General features: G+C 42.9%; 1 long non-coding RNA gene across 1 annotated transcript in view; it reads left to right on the top strand.

The window, feature by feature from the left end:
• Positions 1-17,478, top strand: part of LOC146789587 (uncharacterized) — an 89,831-nt gene extending 72,353 nt beyond the window's left edge. Inside the window, exons 2-3 of the long non-coding RNA XR_014970127.1 lie at positions 12,644-12,713; positions 16,809-17,478. This is a non-coding gene — a long non-coding RNA (uncharacterized LOC146789587). The remainder of the gene's footprint in view (positions 1-12,643; positions 12,714-16,808) is intronic.
• Positions 17,479-17,922: the final 444 nt, after the last annotated feature.

The raw sequence follows: 17,922 nt of genomic DNA, 5'->3' as shown, positions 1-17,922 counted from the left end.
GATTATCACACAGACGTTGAACTTGTGACCCTCCAGGCACAACATGCACAAGATCATCATCAGGACTTTAGAGCATTTCTTTAGCTTTGTGCAGGACAGCTGTGCTGCATCAGCTGCACCCTCCAGCCATCCTGTAAACAAACCGTGGCCTCCAAAAAAGCTCCTCTTCACAGCTCACATAGTGTTTTACAGCAGATGGATCTTTGGCATAGGACAGATCGCCCCAGGTAGGCACAATCCCACAGAAAACAGGACGACTGGCCAGCCTGTTCTATTTGTCTTAGCTTGAACTCCACATGATATCACAAAGTAATATGATGCACCACCAATCATGTAAAAAATGTGTATTTTCCAAATACACAACTTTATCTCACTAGGTCCATCTTATTATTGAACTCTCTATCACTCGATAGTCCAATAGTTCTCTCAATTTTACCAAACCATGGTCCTCTGATGGATCTTTTTGTTGAGCTGACAGGGACTGGAATACTAAAGAAGTGAACAATTCTTCTATGAGGACCTGGAATAAAATAATTGTTACCTCAAACCAACTATAAACATCTCAGCCACAGATACAAATGCCTTGAGACCTGAAATATGACCAAAAGAAGGACTCATAGAAAACATGTATCGTAAGCCTCGTTTTGCATGGACAATCATGAAAATACATTTCAATTCAAATTTAATAACAAGATTGTTATTACAAGTAGCTATACAGTACTAAACAGAACATCAATAGACAGCTGAAAAATCCTCTGTGGGGAGAAACAGAATACATTTTGAGATTAAGCTATTAATCATACACACCAAAGCAGAGCAGTTCAGATTCTTCCTCAGTTAGATCTGGTCATGTCTGATCTGCAGCACCATATGCCACAGTCTGAGTCAGTTAACCTCTCAGCCGAAAGGTTATTTCCCTGCACACTTTACCAGCCGGCAAAGTACAGGGTTCGAGGTCGCAGATGGATATAGTTCAGTTCATGAAAGTCTATTCCACCCAATGTGGATGGAAAGAGGCAAAAGGAAAGATAGTAGGGATCAAAAGTCTGTCCAACAGCATGCCAGGCAGGAAAGGAAAATGATAGCCAGCCCCCACTCCTCTTCCGATAAGGAAATTGTACCTCAAATGTTCTAGGTTTACACCCCTTAACGTATCCATTTTATCAGTCCATGGGGTTCCTATTTGTCACTCACAGTGGGCTGTTGTGGTTGATCAGTAAAACACACTAATCCGAGACAATTAGGTAATCCTTTTTGCAAATTTCATTAAGTTAATTTGTGTTCCCATTTCATCATTTCCAGCGAAGTAGGTTGAGCTTTACTTTGCTTACAGTCCGTCCGTTCTCAGGCACCTTTCCCTGGGTTTGCAACAATACTTATACATTTCTATTGAATATGCTTCTTAGTGAGTAGAGAGTCCTTTGTTAGCAAATATAGAAATTAAACTCCACAGAAAGTTCTCATAGAGCTTAGGTGACTGCCTCACATGATTTTATATTAACGCAGGGTAAAAGAAGCATTTGAGGCCTACATGAACATTTAGCTGAATCACTGCCAGTTTATTATAAGTCACACATTTTCATATATACATTTTGATTCTCTCCATCATAGCGGTATTAATTTCTTTCAGGTACTACATCTCAATATTAGGTACTACTAAAAAAAAATTCTAAAGCATTAATTGTACATTGTCTTTTATCAACTCATATTATTTATGTGTCACTCTCAATACATGTGTTATTGGTAGACGTTACAAAAGCTCAAACTTGCACTACGTAAAATCTCTTTAGTTTCAACGATTTTTCAGTTCAAGAACTTTATTATGCATACATGTCATTTCAGGTTCAATGCACATTTGAATATTATCACACAACTCTCCATATTAACGATGTTTTGTTTTCTCATAACTCGTAAATACGTTCATGTGTAGCTTCTCGTTATTTCTTTTATTTGGTTCACATTTTCGTATCATCATTTAGAACACTTTGCATGTTTTTAGGATGCAGTGTGCATTCTCACATTTTTCGTCTTAGCCAGGTTAACATTTCTTTATCAGGAAGTATTCATCAAAATGATCTTTTACAGGTAAGAATTGATAAAGGTAGACATCAGATAATATCTACGCTCCATCAAATATATAGCAAACAAACACTCTCAGATACTTTAAACATGACTATTTGAGAGCGGAATACTCTGATGAAACTGTTTCCATTGATTTAAGGTTGAAAAGGCAAGATTGTGAGTAAAAATAAAGAATTGCCATTATGCGCAAAAGTTTAATTTTTGTGCTGCAAAATGTCCTAATCTATGCCACAATATCCTAATAGTCTGAATATGATTTCTTTGGGAGTCATGCAAGCCCTAAACACCACTGCCCTTAACCTGTCAAAATTTGGCTGCCCATACACTTTTTCCATGTATATTTTCTTTCCAATATGCATAACCTTGTTCTGCAAATGAATCAATAAATTGTGTGTAATAAATAAATATGTGATTAGTATTGTTTTTAATTTCAATTTATCTGGCTCTGGACAGTGCTTCCACTTTGTGCAATTCTATATTGTTCTGGGCAGTTTGATCAATGTTTATAATGATGTCCATAATGAATCCTTATACCTCGTTGCCGGGGACTATACTGGTTGTGAAAGGCCCTAAACCCAAGTTATAGGCCCGAGCCGCAGGCGTGGGCCTACAACAATAGAGAGGGCCTTTAGCACACAGGTATAGCCTGAGGCAGAAGGGCTATAAGGCTACTAGAACATTCCACCCACTGAGGGTAGAATGCTCTAAATTAAAAAGTGAGAGACATGAAGACAAACATTGAAATGTTGGAGCTCCGGGCCTATACCAGCCATTTTAAGCCTGGGGCCACCTCATATCTTCAGTGGAACTCCCAACATTCCAATGTTCTAATGATGAAAACATAACAGCATCTGATAATTTTCTACATTTAAATAGGATCTCTACTGCCTATGGATGCATAGGAACTTAGATGAATCCATAACTTTTTAGAAGCATTAAAGACCCTGGAATGTATGAAAGGGACAGAAATTATATTGTCATCTAAGAAGATTTTTTAGAACATTAGAATGTAAAAAAGTTATTTTGTACCTATAATCTGTTAAGGAACCCTTTCTCAAACAGCACCGTCCAGCACAAGATACGTAATGATGTTCACAGCATGTTAATCCCATTGTGTACTGTGAGCAGAAGAATGCAACTACAATTTCTGAATCACAGGAAACAACACAGCTCTATCAAGAATGTAGTTCCTGTGTACTAAAAGCAAAATTATGTTCAACTTTATAATCTACAAATCACAGTTGCTGAGGTTGCAATTGCTAATATTGTAGCATCAGTTTCTCTCGTTAAAACTGGCACTTGGTGTAATGCTGGAGACTCCGCATTCTCTAGACTCTTCTTGGGGTAGTTCCTCAAGAGTAGGGAGAGGATGTTTTGACCTCCTCTGGAGGCACCTTGGTGCCTATAGCGGGGCTGCTGAACAGAATCGCGTTCCAAAGGTTTGCTTGTCTGAGATCTTTTCAAACTAGCTCTACCACGTTGCGGAGCTACCCATCAGCAGCTTTAGAAACGTTATCTTCATAGACAGTAGAGTCTGAATTCTTCACGTTGGATATCCTAGTTCTAGTTTCTTGAACATTCTGTAATAAATTTAAGCCATAGACAGAAACAGGTGCTTTTCAACTCTGCCACCATTCTGTGGTGCTAAAGATCAGTCTGCCTGAAGTGCACCAGTGCTATGAGAGACCAGAAGTGTGCCAGCGCTTAGTAGATATTGCACATTTCTGCTCTCTCTCCCTTCACGCAACACAACGCATCAAGGTGCCTTGCTACATTGAGTTGCATGAAAGGTTACTAAATTGACCCCAAGCTCTGAATGTAGCCACTGGCGTTAATTAATTGGAGGATCCTGGTTATATTTTTGTTAACTCTGCTCAGGACCAAAACCTTTAAGCAAAATATCAAGTTGGACAGCCTAGTACAGAAACCAGCCAGCTAAATATACTATGATCATAGGGAATAGTTAAAGGGACATGCAGAGCTACTCAAAGTTGCCAGCCTACTGAAAACTATAAACTGCATCTCCCTCCTACACCGTTTCACTCCCCACACTGTAAAGTACTGCGCCTCATACCAAGGTGACCTCGCCTCAATGGTCATCACCCATGACATGGTAACACTTCCCACGTAGGACCCAAAACAAAGACAACCCTGTCCAACCATACACCCTACACAGCGTAGACTGCTGCCCGTGTAGGCAGGCGCTTCAGTGCTCCTAGTAGGGGTAGTAAGCGCTATATAAATGCTTCAGTACCATACAAGTGGATTCTCCTTTAGGCTCCTGTGTTGTTAGGGTAAGTTATAGAGGCGGGATAGTCCAGTGCCTCTCTGCCATTGGCTTGCTAGTCACTGGTATTGCTGATAACACAGTACATCCCTCCTGTCAATCACAGGAGGAGGTAATGCACAAACGGTGGTACCTTCCTCATCACTTCTCCCTGCATGCACCGTTCTTCTCGGGAAAGTAAAAGCTTCTCTAGTTTTATCCAATGGCATCTGTGTAAATGTCAACACCAACTTTACATCGGAATTTCTGGACGTACACAGCCAAATGCATGGCTAATGCATTTGTAAAGGCTGACAAATGGGTGTTTAATGCTTAACTGTGATTAAGGCTGTGGCCCACAATTCCTTTCGCACTGATCACACTGCCGTCATTTGGTCATCACGCCGCTCGTTTGTTACCGGAAATGATTCTGGACTGGCGCTCTAGTGCTGAAACCGTGCATTGCAATATACAAACCTTGCCTTCAGGCAAAATGGAGTCACGGCTGCACAACCCGGCTTTCATTGATTTGAACATTATAAGGCACAAACTAAAACGTTTTACAATGTAAATCAGACGTCACTGGGTACGAGCCTGTTTTTTTTAATTGTTTGTTGCCTATGAAGTAGATTGCAGGAACAATCAAGCCCTCGTAACTGATAGCAAGTGCAACCATGTTTTGATTTACTATAATGTATATTTTAGCTATACCTATGGAATGTCGTAGGTAAAGTCAAATAGAAACATTCCTACCCATTTGCCTGTAAAAGACCAGAGGCACTGATTAATAAGGGACTGCTTTAAGCTATCATCCAATGCTACATTTTCTGCAGTGCGCACCTCGAGGGAAAAGGGCGTTCGGCTGTGGCAGTCAGAAGCAATTACACTCTGCAAATATTCTCTGCGGCCTTCGGAAGAGTCATGTCGTTTCAGGCACAGCTCAGAAAATGTGCCAGGCCTCTCGGCCTCGGTGCCCCGGGGCTCTGCATGTACCACTGTCTCTTGAGAGAAATAATCTCCTTGTGAAAAAAGGAAGACAAGCACACACCTGTCAAAGTGTATTTTTTGTACAGGCCTTAAATTGGTTTGTGATGTTAGGATGCAGAAGGCGTAGTACACATACAGGCATCTATATGCACATAGACAAGACCCCGATGCATGCACGCACACGCAGGCAGGTGCAGACACACATAGATGTTGGCTGGGGCATGGATGTTTTCATCGACGTGAGGTTGTTCCCAAAGACGGCTTGGGTGGCAGATGATGGATGCAGTTCAGATGGATGGGTGTGGACTTCTAGCTGGATCGATGTGAGTGTGGGTGGGATGATGGGGGTGAATGTTTGGTTGTAGATTGTTGAATGAATGCTTGGGTGTGAACGGATGCATATGTGCTTGGGATGAAGGGGAGGTGGATGATGGGCATTTTGGTGGATGGAAGGGTGAATAGAAGAGTGCTTCGGTGGGGAAGTGAGAGTAGAAGGGTTGGCGGACAGATTGAGGCTTAGGTGTGAGTTTAAGTATGCATGCATGTGGCTAAATGGAATGTGTAAGTGGTATTCACTTATTCTGATCTGCTTCTAAACATTAAGGGCCCGATTACGATGTCGGGCGGACCATCACCGACAAGCTTTCCGTGGTGGTCCACCCGACATCAAGGGTAGCGGTCCGACTGCCTGATTATGATGCCGGTAGTCGAAGCCCATCAGGCAGTGAAAGAAACTGCCACCTCTGACAGATTGAAGGAGCTCGTCGGGCGGCAATCAGAGCCTAATCCCTACAATAGAGGTGGTACCCACAGAGGCACCGACATAGGGACGAGGATATCCGTTTCCCACAGCCTTTTCATGGCAGTCCCAATGCCATGAAAAGGCTGTCTGAAAGTGACTTTGAGGGCCCTTAGGAGGGCCCCCGTCACCAGTGGGCCTCCGCTATTTACCCAGGGGGGTGAATGTGGCACCCCCCCAAACATCCATGCACGGTGTGCCAGGCACCACATGGTGCCTGGCACACGGTGCATGGATGTTTAAAAACATCCCTTTTTCTATTGCGGCTTGTGCTGCGGCCCTTTTCCCGGCTGCACCTCAAGCCTCAATAGAAAAAGGGATGTTTCCGACTGCCTTCACAGCGGTCACATCCTAATCTGGCAGGTGGGACCTCCGACTATTTGTCGGGTGGTCCCACTCCAACTGCAATGCAATCATAATGAGGCCCTACGTATTAGAAGAGCAATAATTCCACATTTTATCTGACACAGTAACTGACAAATACAGGCTTACCACGAACTATGTAGGTGACACATAGTTAATTCTAAAGCTGAATTTCATTTCTTATTCCACTATGACTGCATCTCCAGTGGCACAGCGCTAACTCTTACATTTAATGGGGAGAAAAACTCCCCATTAAATGTAAGAGAACTGCTTCTCTGACTCTCTTTTGCGTCCTTTGGTAGGGGAATTTCAGCCATTTGAGCACAACTCAACTCCGATTATAGCGACGACTGTCCGACATTTGGGAGTCTATATGGATAACGATTTATCTCTTTCCAGTCATGTTAATACACTTTCCTCTTTTGCTTTGGTATAATGAGGACACTTAGCTAAATGTCACCTTTTTTTAGCTACTCGCGTGCACCTTCTTGTGGTGCAAATCTTTAATCTGACGGGTACTCATAGTACGGTCCGCGGGCCGCCAGCGGCCCGGCAAGCCTTTCTTGGCGGCCCGCGGACCTTGCAGGCAACATACCTCTGTGTTTTTTTATATCGGAGGTTGAAGCGCGGAGCTATGGGGGCCGGGCGATTCTTTTAAAAACCATTCACTTGTTAATGAGGCTTTGTTCTATTTCACCTCTTCTTAGCGCCCCTGCATCTCCACTCTGATTGAGTGGAGATGCAGGGGCGCTAAGAAGAGGTGAAATACAACAAAGCCTCATTAACAAGTGAATGGTCTTTAAAAGACCTGTGAAGTACTTGGGTGCGGCGGCTGTGTGTGATCCAGGGAAGCAAGGACCAACACTTCCATGGTTAAAGTGCTGTTTTCTCAATTAAACTGGAACTGTGGTGCTACAGTACACTCGAGAACAAGAGCTAAAAAAGTTAAGAGAATTGAAATAAGCTCAGTCTAGTCTCCCATGAAAGCGCACCTTTGAGTTCAGGGGGACCCTCAATTTGTTGCTCACGTTGGTCTCCTCCCCTCTCAGAATAGGAAGTGTGCCTTCAGACGCCCATGTTGATATTCCACACAGTCTCCGGACATCAAACAAAAAGGTAGAAAATGAATGGAGGATATGTTGGATGAAACGAGGACGGGGAGGGGCAATGAGGGGGGAAATCAGGAAGGGTGGGGTGAGGAAGAACTATGAGGGTTGGTGTAGGCCCGGACCGGATGCTTTTTGCTGCTGATGGGGTAGGCTCATTGAGGGGGAGGATTCAAGAAGAATGGGAATTAAGTGGTGAGAAAGTGAATAGCAGAGAAAAGAGGGCAACGATGGGGAAAAGAGCGTTAGGGAGGATGTGGGTACATGTGGCCAAAAGAGGAGTAGGGGTCGCCAAGAAAGGAGGAAGAAGACTGTGTAAAAAAGAGATGGGGCTACAAGTCAGCCCACATAGAGCAGGCCTGGCTCTTTCTGTCATGACTATCTCAATTTATATTGGTGTCTTGAGTTAATTATACTTGCTGTGACCCTATTCCCCCTTTCTTCTATGAGCGCATCTCCAGACATACTGTAAAACAGTGCAAACCTACATGTATCCAAGGCGCCACCTTGACAAGGGAGAGAGAGAGAGAGAGGGAGGGAGGGAGACAGAGAGAGGGAGGAAGGGAGACAGAGGGAGGGAGACAGAGAGGGAGGGAGACAAACACAGTGAGTGAGACAGAGGGAGAGAGAGAGAGATAGAGGGAGGGAGAGAGAGGGAGAGAGACAGGGAGAGGGAAGGAGAGAGAGGGAGAGGGAGGGAGACAGAGAGAGGGTGACAAACAGAGTGAGTTAGAGGGAGGGAGGGAGACAAGAGGGAGGGAGACGGAGGGAGGGAGACGGAGGGAGAAGGAGACAAACAGAGTGTGTGAGACAGAGGGAGGGAGACAGAGGTAGGCAGACCGAGGTAGGGAGACAGAGGGAGCGGGAGGGAGGGAGATAGAGAGGGAGGGAGGGAGGGAGACGGAGAGAGATGGAGAGGGAGAGAGACGGAGAGAGGGAGGGAGACGGAGGAGGGAGGGAGATGGAGGAGGGAGGGAGATGGAGGAGGGAGGGAGACGGAGGAGGGTGGGAGACGGAGGGAGAGGGAGGGAGGGAGACGGAGGGAGAGGGAGGGAGACGGAGAGGGAAGGAGAGGGAGAGAGGGAGGGAGAGGGAGAGAGGGGGAGGGAGACAGAGGGAGGGAGACAGAGAGAGAGGGAGACAGAGAGTGGGAGACGGAGAGGGAGAGACGGATAGAAGGAGAGAGGGAGGGAGACGGAGGACGGAGGGAGATGGAGGAGGGAGGGAGATGGAGGAGGGAGGGAGACTGAGGGAGAGGGAGGGAGACGGAGGGAGAGGGAGGGAGACGGAGAGGGAAGGAGAGGGAGGAGGGAGGGAGGAGGGAGGGAGGGAGATAGAGAGAGGGAGAGAGACAGATATGTGTATGCCGGGTCCGGTGGCTCAGTGGACGAAGGCTTCCGCTGCTGGGACCTGTGTTCCACCTCATGGTCACAGTTTTTTTTTGTTGCTCTAGCCCCGCCCCCTCCCCCAATGACCCCGCCCCCAAGGTGCGGCCGTCGGCCACAAACCACACTGTAAATTTGGCCCCCAAGAGAAAGTTTGTGAGTACCCATTCTGAGCAGATCGGATTACAGTAATGACTTATTTTTAGGTGCTCTAGGTTATCTTGTTCAGCGCCTGCATCGTATACAGGCGGCAGCTGCAAAACCCGCTCTTTCTCTGCCCCGTCACTCTTCTACCACAGCAGCTCTGAATTCCCTACATTAGCTCCCTGTAGCCAAGCAAATTCAGTTTAAATCACAGTGCATAGTGCACAAAGCCTTTCATCATACTGGACCTTTTGGACTTTGACAAAAATTACAATGTTACATTCTGCCTAGATCGCTACGTTCAGCTAATGCCAACTTTCTTAAGATTCCCAAATTTAAGAAAGCGTGGATCGGTGGCAGAGCGTTCTCTGTACTAGCAGTCAGTCGTTGGAACAGCATGCTGAGCTCGCTCCCCTCTCCTCCATCAGCAACCTGTATGCTTTCAGGAAAGCCTTGAAAACTTTTAGGCATTTGCACATGTCTGGACTGGTTCTGGTAGCTAAGCACCAGGATACCTTCTTAGGTAACAGTTTGCTTTGTATAAAATTGAATAAACCAAACAAACACCCAAGGATCTGCTGGACAGCATTTCAAGCTTTCTTGCTTTTGAACTGACTGCTCGAATTGTCAGGTGTGCCCAGCGCACCTTTGTTTTTCCCACTATCCACAGACCATATAAAAAGCCGCTAGATATTAAACAGTCCGCTAATGAAGCTCAGTCTGGTATGTTTACATTTGATGATCGTTATAAACTGATTTTCTTAGAATATTTAGTGATCCTTTATCAAATATAACACATCTGCTCAGGGCCCTCAGGGGCAAATGGGCCCAAACACCTAAGAAGGTGGTGCTTACCTTGCCCCGGTGAGGACCTTTTGACCTAGCAAACCTGCCACATCCCTCAACTGAAAGAGTGACAGACAAAACAGGTTGAAGTGGAATGTGGAACAACAAGATAGAACAAGAACTCGGAATCAAAACAAACAACCATAGATTCAAGATACAACCCACCACCTTTATAGTCATTAATTACCAAACAAACTCAGTAACCATAAGTGACAAACAGTACAAAATGTGGAAGAAGTAGGAGGAGCATAGTAGGAAGTGCTACATAAACAAAACACATTATTATCATTAGAGTTTGTGGTCCTGTGCTCACAATGGTCGACCACCATGGTTTAGCCCTTTGACTGATCAGTGCTGGATCAAGTGAAAGGTGGATGATGGGCACAGAAGGTTCATTACGCCTTGTGCACAAAACATTGTATTTTGATCATGATCTCTAACTCCACTGGTACCCAATGGAGGGCATTCAGGTCTGGGTGTACATGATGTATCATTTGCTGATCCAGATGTCCTGGCATGTAGATTGTAGAGTCTATGCACATAAATATATAAACTAGTAAATTATGAGTATAACATTTTTCCAAAATATTTCTGGGGAATTGTCTTCCCACTTAGAGGTGGCTGACTTAGTTTTGTGTTAAGATGTTGCTTTATTGCAATCAAAGTACGAAAAAGTACCCTGTCTAGAGTTGTTACGTTTACTGTGTGCTGTTTCTTTTTGTACCATAATCTACGTTGACTATCATGCCCTTCAGTTTAGTTTTCCAGTAAACACTGCTTTGGCTTGTCATTGCAAATTGATTCCAAACTCAAGCAAATTACTCTGTATGCTACAATGGTGGTAAATTATTTTGTGAATGTATTGTGCGTGTATGGAGAGGTGAAGACAGAAAGTTGCAGGGGCGGCCAATCTGTTCATGTGCGGCAGAGGGATTAATCTACCAAGCACTTTATCTCTCACTTTCGCACGTGCAGAATGTCTCACTCTTGAGTGTGACGTGTCAGCCTGAGAAGGATCTGTTACCTGAAAGGGTAAACCCAATAAAGTCACTGGGACCTGGGTATTAGACAGTACACAGAGAAAATGGTCCCGGTGAATAGTTGCAAATGTGAAAAGGGAAACAATAAATCTATTAAGAATTTGGAAGCAAGAGATGAAAGAAACGTGTTACGTTCAATGTACAGTGTTATTTAATCACACTGGACACACAATGATTTATAGCATTAGTTAACACAGTTTAAAGAAAATACAGTGCCCCAGGGAGGGGAGGGGGATGGTGAGGGTGATGTGATTATAGGTAAGGATGTGGGAGTGAATGTGAATAATGTGTAAATCACAAAATATATTATTTACAAAGCAAAAGAGCTAATATTTAGAGCCACGTTATTCACATAATATCAAAACGTTAGATAGCCATGTTGTATAGCAAAAGAGCACCGTGATGAATCGCTGTTGTTCAAACTGGCTAGTGTCTCGCTGCATGAAAGTCGTCTCGCTCCGTGAAGCAGACAGTCTACTTCACGGAGCGAGACGACTTTCATGCAGCGAGACGCTATACAACGGAGTTTCATTTACCCGATTCCTTACATACATGAGAATTGAACATTTTCCGAGGCCCAGCTGATTTTTCATGAATGGCCCTTTTTCACCACTACAGGGATTAATACTCATTTAAGTTGATGCTTTCGCTCGCCACTTTGGAGCCCACGCGCCCTTATTCTCCCCTCCTGGCCACAATAACGGGCCTCTATATGGTAACCACCCCCTCCTTGCCCCCACTACCACACTCCTGTCCTGAGGAAGACCCCGCAGTAAGGGACACAACAACCTACCATTCTCTTGGGGTTGAAACGTCGACATCTGACACACTAGCCAGTTTGAACAACAGCGATTCATCACGGTGCTCTTTTGCTATACAAAATGGCTATCTAACGTTTTTGATATTATGTGAATAAAGTGGCTCTAAATATGAGCCCTTTTGCTTTGTAAATAATATATTTTGTGATTTACACTTTATTCATATTTACTCTCACATCCTCACCTCTAATCACATCACCCTCACCATCCCCCCTCCCCTCCCTGGGGCACTGTATTTTTTTTAAACTGTGTTAACTAATGTTATAAATCATTGTGTGTCCAGTGTGATTAAATAACACTGTACATTGAACGTAACATGTTTCTTTCATCTCGGGCTTCCAAATTCTTCATAGATTTATTGTTTCCCTTTTCACATATGCAACTATTCACTGGGACCATTTTCTCTGTGTACTGAGAAGGATCTGAGCCATGGCCCAACGAGCACTTGCCTGACTAATGCTCATCCGCATTTGGGGGCATTATGAAGCATGAGAGAGGTTTGGGGCATGAACCCTGCTCACAATATTGACCTCCTTTAGCCTAGCAGGAAGTGAAATGTGAAGCTTTATAGATTGTGCAGTTTCTGTTCAGGTTGCCCACTCCTTTCCTTGCTCATGAGGTGTATTTGAACAGAAGAAGGTAGAATTCCTTACTTAAGAAATGTGTATGGCTCCTGCTAACTCCCATTGTTGACCATTTGGCACCATTTTACTTATTTGACAGCATTTTTGCCTTGCACATATTTCCATAGGGATCATTGAGCCATCTTTAATTATCTATTTTGTTTTTTTGTCTACACGCATACAGAGCCCCGCTGCTTCTCTGACGAGGTTGGTGCTGTGTAGCTGCCTAAATATTTAGTGGCCTATTCACAAAGGTAAACTTACGTTAGTATATTTTTCTCATGCACTTCGTAATAACTTTACTAATTTTGCCTATTCACCATTTACAAATGTAAATTTACTACAAATTGTAAACTTAAATGTCTCCACTCCCTGAATTGAGGGGGTGGGATGAATTAATTTTATATTAATTATTTAATTCATTTAACTACATTCGATTCAATTAAAATTATTTTTTAAAAGATTTAAAAAAAGTAAATTAAAATGTTCATATTTAAGTGTTATGTAGTAAATATGACTATCAGTTATGTGCAGAATTAATGTAAATTAATTTAATTCTTTAAAAAAAGTAGTCGCAATTCTTTTTAAATTAAAATGGTTATTACATTCTTTTATAATTAAATTATTCATATACACTGTGTGTGTGTGTGTGTATATATATGTTTTAACATTTGATTACATTTTCATGTATTTTTGAGAAGCTGAAATTAATTTATTTTAACATGATTTCATATTCAGTGTTAGTCTAAGTCACTGCCTCAATACGTTTCTATGGGACAGTGTTGCAGTACCTGTGGTTGGCAATGTTTGGTGCTGGACTTACTTCAGGTCTGAGCTGGAGTACATTTACTAATGTTTGCGCCTATTTTGGCTTTAGTAACTTTAGAGGTGCAGTTTGTGAATATAAATCTGCTTACCCTAAACCCCTCCCTAATCCTACGGTAACCTCTCCTTACTCCTCCCTAAAGACCCTCTGATCTAGAAGTAAGTATTCCCCATTCTCAAGCCACTCCACTGTCCCCTTCACATTTACTACTTAAACATAGGTGTATGTTTGTGGAGATCGCCACACATGAAAGATAGGAGAGGCAAAGGCTGAGACCTCCACCTGTAGGTTTGTGCTACATGGGTACTGCTATTGTATTACTACTAAACATGTAGCTTGTGAATAGGCCCCTTAGTCTTTCTGCTCCCCTTTACTGGACTATCTATAACACAGGCAATCCAGGTAGATTCATGTCTGTCTCCCCAGCCTCTAGCATAAAAAAAAACCCCTGAAACCTAACACGGGATCATCAGAGTGATAGCTAGCCACTATCTAAGTCCATTTACATTTTTCCACGACTATCTTTCATTTATCCTCCACTACACACACAGGTACTGTACCCCAAGACAATCTAAGAGCACCTCACTGGTTACTCATGTATGACAACAAAAAGCTTCCCACATAAAAAATACCATCAGCCACGCATTCCCTGACAGTGTAGTATGCTGCCAATCCGAAAGTGAGCTTTGGTGCCACACAATGGGGCATGACGCGCTATATAAATGCCACAATAATATACATTATAATGACTACAATGGGGTTTGATTGAATACTGCATGGAATAACAGTGTTCATGCAACCCTCTATATCCCTTTTCCCTGATGTTTCTAATGCTTCATGTCTGGTGATTATTTTAATCTTTCCACTTGCATAATTTAAGGTTTCCTCTGCGTATTTTCTGTGTCTAAATTGGTGCAGTATTTCTTCTTCTCTGTTTGCGTACATTTTTAGGTCTGAAACTATTATTTTCTCTCTCAATAATTGGCTTAATGTTAAGCCTGTTGTAGTTGCCTCAGGATAAAAACTCATGGCTAATGAGCAATTGTTCCTATCAGTTTTTTTAACATATAAACGCAAATCAAAACCTTAATTCCTAGTAACTACATTGATGTCAAGAAAGTGCATTTCCCTTTTGCAATATTAGTTGAATTATGTGAGGTCATTTTAATAAACCTTTTAAAAGTGCTTTTAGTTCAAGTTCTGAATCAATCCCAGCTTAAACAACAGTTTCAATAAAAAGCAACAAAATCAAAATAAGACCTTTTCATCAGAATTCCACAGAATCGGCTTCAATTATATTATATGCAAGTAAATATTAGCATATGATAGAGATAGATTACTACCCACTACACAGCCAAGTGTTTGCACATAGATTTGGTCTTTAACACTAAAATAGTTGTGGTACAAACTCAAGAGGACCATTTAAACTCTGGCAGACAGACTGCCGAGGGAGCAGAGGACTTTCTGCCGTAAATGGATATCCCCATATGCCTGACTAGGATTTCTGTACTATGAGAAAAGCCGTAAGTGAGGCGACTACATTCAAAGCACTGCAGAATTGTCAAGCAACCTCCATGTTTAATGCGCTCGCTGAGGAAATGTTTTCTGTTTACAGAAATGAACCCTAAAAAGCAAATGGCCAACATGGAGTTGTGTTTACCAGTGTGAAGGGGGTTTTCTCCCTGCGTGTCAGGGCCATTTCACATTTTCCTTCTATTGCGTGCTTGTGTCCACCATGCTGTGCATGGCAGACTCTCGCAGGTATAATTTGTGACAGTTCCACTCCCCTTATATGGTGGGGCGACCATTACATAATCCTGTTGATCCTGTGGCGAACAAACCATGGAGTCATAACTTACCATTGGGTAGAGCTAGCAGAGGTTCCACTGATGGCAACCCAGTGATATTTTCACTTTTTAATATGATTGGTGGATAGCAATCTTAATGGAGTATTAGGACCACCCCTTTACAGCCCTCCGACTAAACAAGTCCCCAAATATAATATTTCAAGAAATAAATATATTCCTTTCTTCAATAAATACACTTCTAGATAATAGAAGGCTCTCAACCGCTGCCAATCCATCCTTGTAGGAAATATTGATATTCACATTTTTAACGTCACATGTAAATAGAAAATGATCTTGCTTTATCTTGGTTGCTTTCAATCTGTTCGAAATAGATTTGGTGCAAATGCGTAGGAAGCACAAAAAGTGTACGTGCCACGGCATTCTGGGCTTGATGGAGCCTTTTCATCACCGATTTGTTTGAACTGAGGAGCAGCGTATTGCAGTAGTCCAACCTAGCCAGAACGGTAGATTGGGCTTTAATCTGAAGAGTGTGGGAGTCAAAGAGTCCTAGGATGGGCTTTAGGACCCGTAGAAGTCCAAAACAGGTGCCTGCTACTGAAGTAGCTTAGGCATCAAAGAAAAGGGTGCAGTTCACCCAGACACCCAGGTTCTTAACAGCTGGTTTTGGCAGCGGGGTGAGCCAAGCATGGGGGCCACCATTGGTTGCCCCATAGATGGGTATTCCTTCCTATAAGAAGGATTTCTGATTTAGTAGAGTTCAATTGAAAACAGTTGGCCACCATACATTCGGGGATGGCAATCAGGTCCTCCTGAAAGTTCACAGAGTCGTGGCTAGGATCATTAGAAAAGGAGAACACCAACTGAGTGTCATCGGCATATGTCACCAGGGAGTTGTTGCAAGCTTTTGCTGCCAACGGCCGGATGTCAATTTTTAACAGAGTAAGGCTCAGTGCAGTGCAACATAATGGTTGGGTGTGGGATTGGAAGGGCGGAGAAATGACTTGAAAAGTCCTATCAGCCAAGAAAGATGTAAACCAGGAGAGGGCTTAGCCACTGAAGCCGAACTCCCGTAGCAGTTGCAGAAAGATCTTATGGGAGCGCGTGTCAAATGCTGCACACAGGTCGAGCAGAATCCGCGATGTTGTTAACCCCCCCTGCGTCTCCCAGGAGGCTTTTTAAAATGTTCACATTCTGTACTCATGGGGCGTAATATATTAGCCTTATAGCTGACTGTAGCAGGCTATACCGGCCAGCAAAGTCCCGCTCCTTATTTCTAGGCCCAAACCAACACTGGAGTGGCCCTTTAATGGCCACTAGAGCTCGCTATGGTGTTGCTGGAGCAGAGTTTTCTGTTAGAAAATTCTGGGGTTTTTGAAGCTCTGGCATGTCTATGCGTTTTATTAATTATTAATAATTAACAACTAATTATTAGTTTTGTGCAAGTGTGTTTCACTAATCAACCTGTTTGTCCTAACACAAGAGAAGGTTACACGAGGGTCAGCATGTGTGTGCTGTTTATGTATTCACAATAACGTGCAAGTTTTCATGTTTAAATGTTGCTGTGTGCTATTTATTTTAAGCACAAAATGCTGTCTGAATTAATGCTTTTTTATGTCGCAAAGCTAGATAAATGCATACACATAAGGGTGTTAGTGGGGTTAACACTGTTTAATCATTATGATGTAGTAATCTTTATTTTGTCTCTTTAATTAAAGATGGTCTATTGTGGCCTATGGAGGCCTTCATGAAAATAACTGAGAATAATTTGAAGCCTGGCTGAGCTCTGGTACAGGCGAAATCTGTGATGTGACAAGGGAGACCCCTGCTGGAATTCGGTTACAGACAACTGACCGTAGTCCTTATATGGAAATTTCCGGGAGGACATCAGCAAGTTTGGAGGATCTCCAAAAGAAATGAGTTGTCCTTGGTGAACAAAGGGCTTCTGAAAGAACATTGTGCTAAAGCCGGTTTGCCGAGGGAAGTGAACAAGATGGATACTTTAATAGTTTCAAATTCTTGGTTCCTGTTCCGTGGTTTATGTATTATGACTTTTCCTGAGCGGAGATTTCAAGATGTTGCAAAGTTACATCCCTTCCTTCTCATTCTGCTCAGTGATACAGTTTTACTTGTCGAATTCATGTGTGTTTTCATTGTATTTTGCATTATAAAATTGCTAGCTTAGGGAGGGCTCTCCCCACTCTTTTCCGTCGCCTTTGCCGCGTGAACTTGCGTTGCTGAGGACTGATGCTGAGGACCTTATCCTGAAAAGACTTTTGAGAGACTGGTCCTGACCCGTTCTGACACTAGTTAGAATAGGTAACTATGAGAAATGATTTATTCTGATTTACTCTGACTAGTTTTAGATAAAGCAATATAACTTTTAAATATGGTGTTGGTTGTTTCTTTACTTGTCATTTATTCAATTATGTTTGATTATTGTTTATAGATTGTTTATATTATGTCAGGCAACCACTAAACTGGTCCTATCGCCTAGATATAGATGCAGGGTGTTTTAGGAGTTTTCTTCCCACAGGTTTGCTGCTGGTAGAGTATTTGAGTGTATGTTAGTGAAATGGGCCCTAGCGTATGATGAATATATGTGCGTGTAACTGTGTAATTACTCTATCCGTGGTAGTGGGCATATTTTAGGTACCCTGATCTGTATCAGTGTCTATAAGGCTATGTTTGAACACTGGAATTTTGAGAGATCCATTGAAGACAATGGAGCAGCACTGGCATATAAAAGCTGGCGTAGGTCAGCTGCTCTCAACATTACAATGTTCTAATACATAGCCTTTAACTCTCTCTTTCCCCTCCATCTCCAGAATT

Source organism: Triturus cristatus, chromosome 10 (genome assembly GCF_964204655.1).
Source record: "Triturus cristatus chromosome 10, aTriCri1.1, whole genome shotgun sequence".
NCBI lineage: Eukaryota > Metazoa > Chordata > Amphibia > Caudata > Salamandridae > Triturus > Triturus cristatus.
The sequence above is the reverse complement of the archived record's forward strand: the minus strand, read 5'-3'. Positions and strand labels throughout refer to the sequence as shown.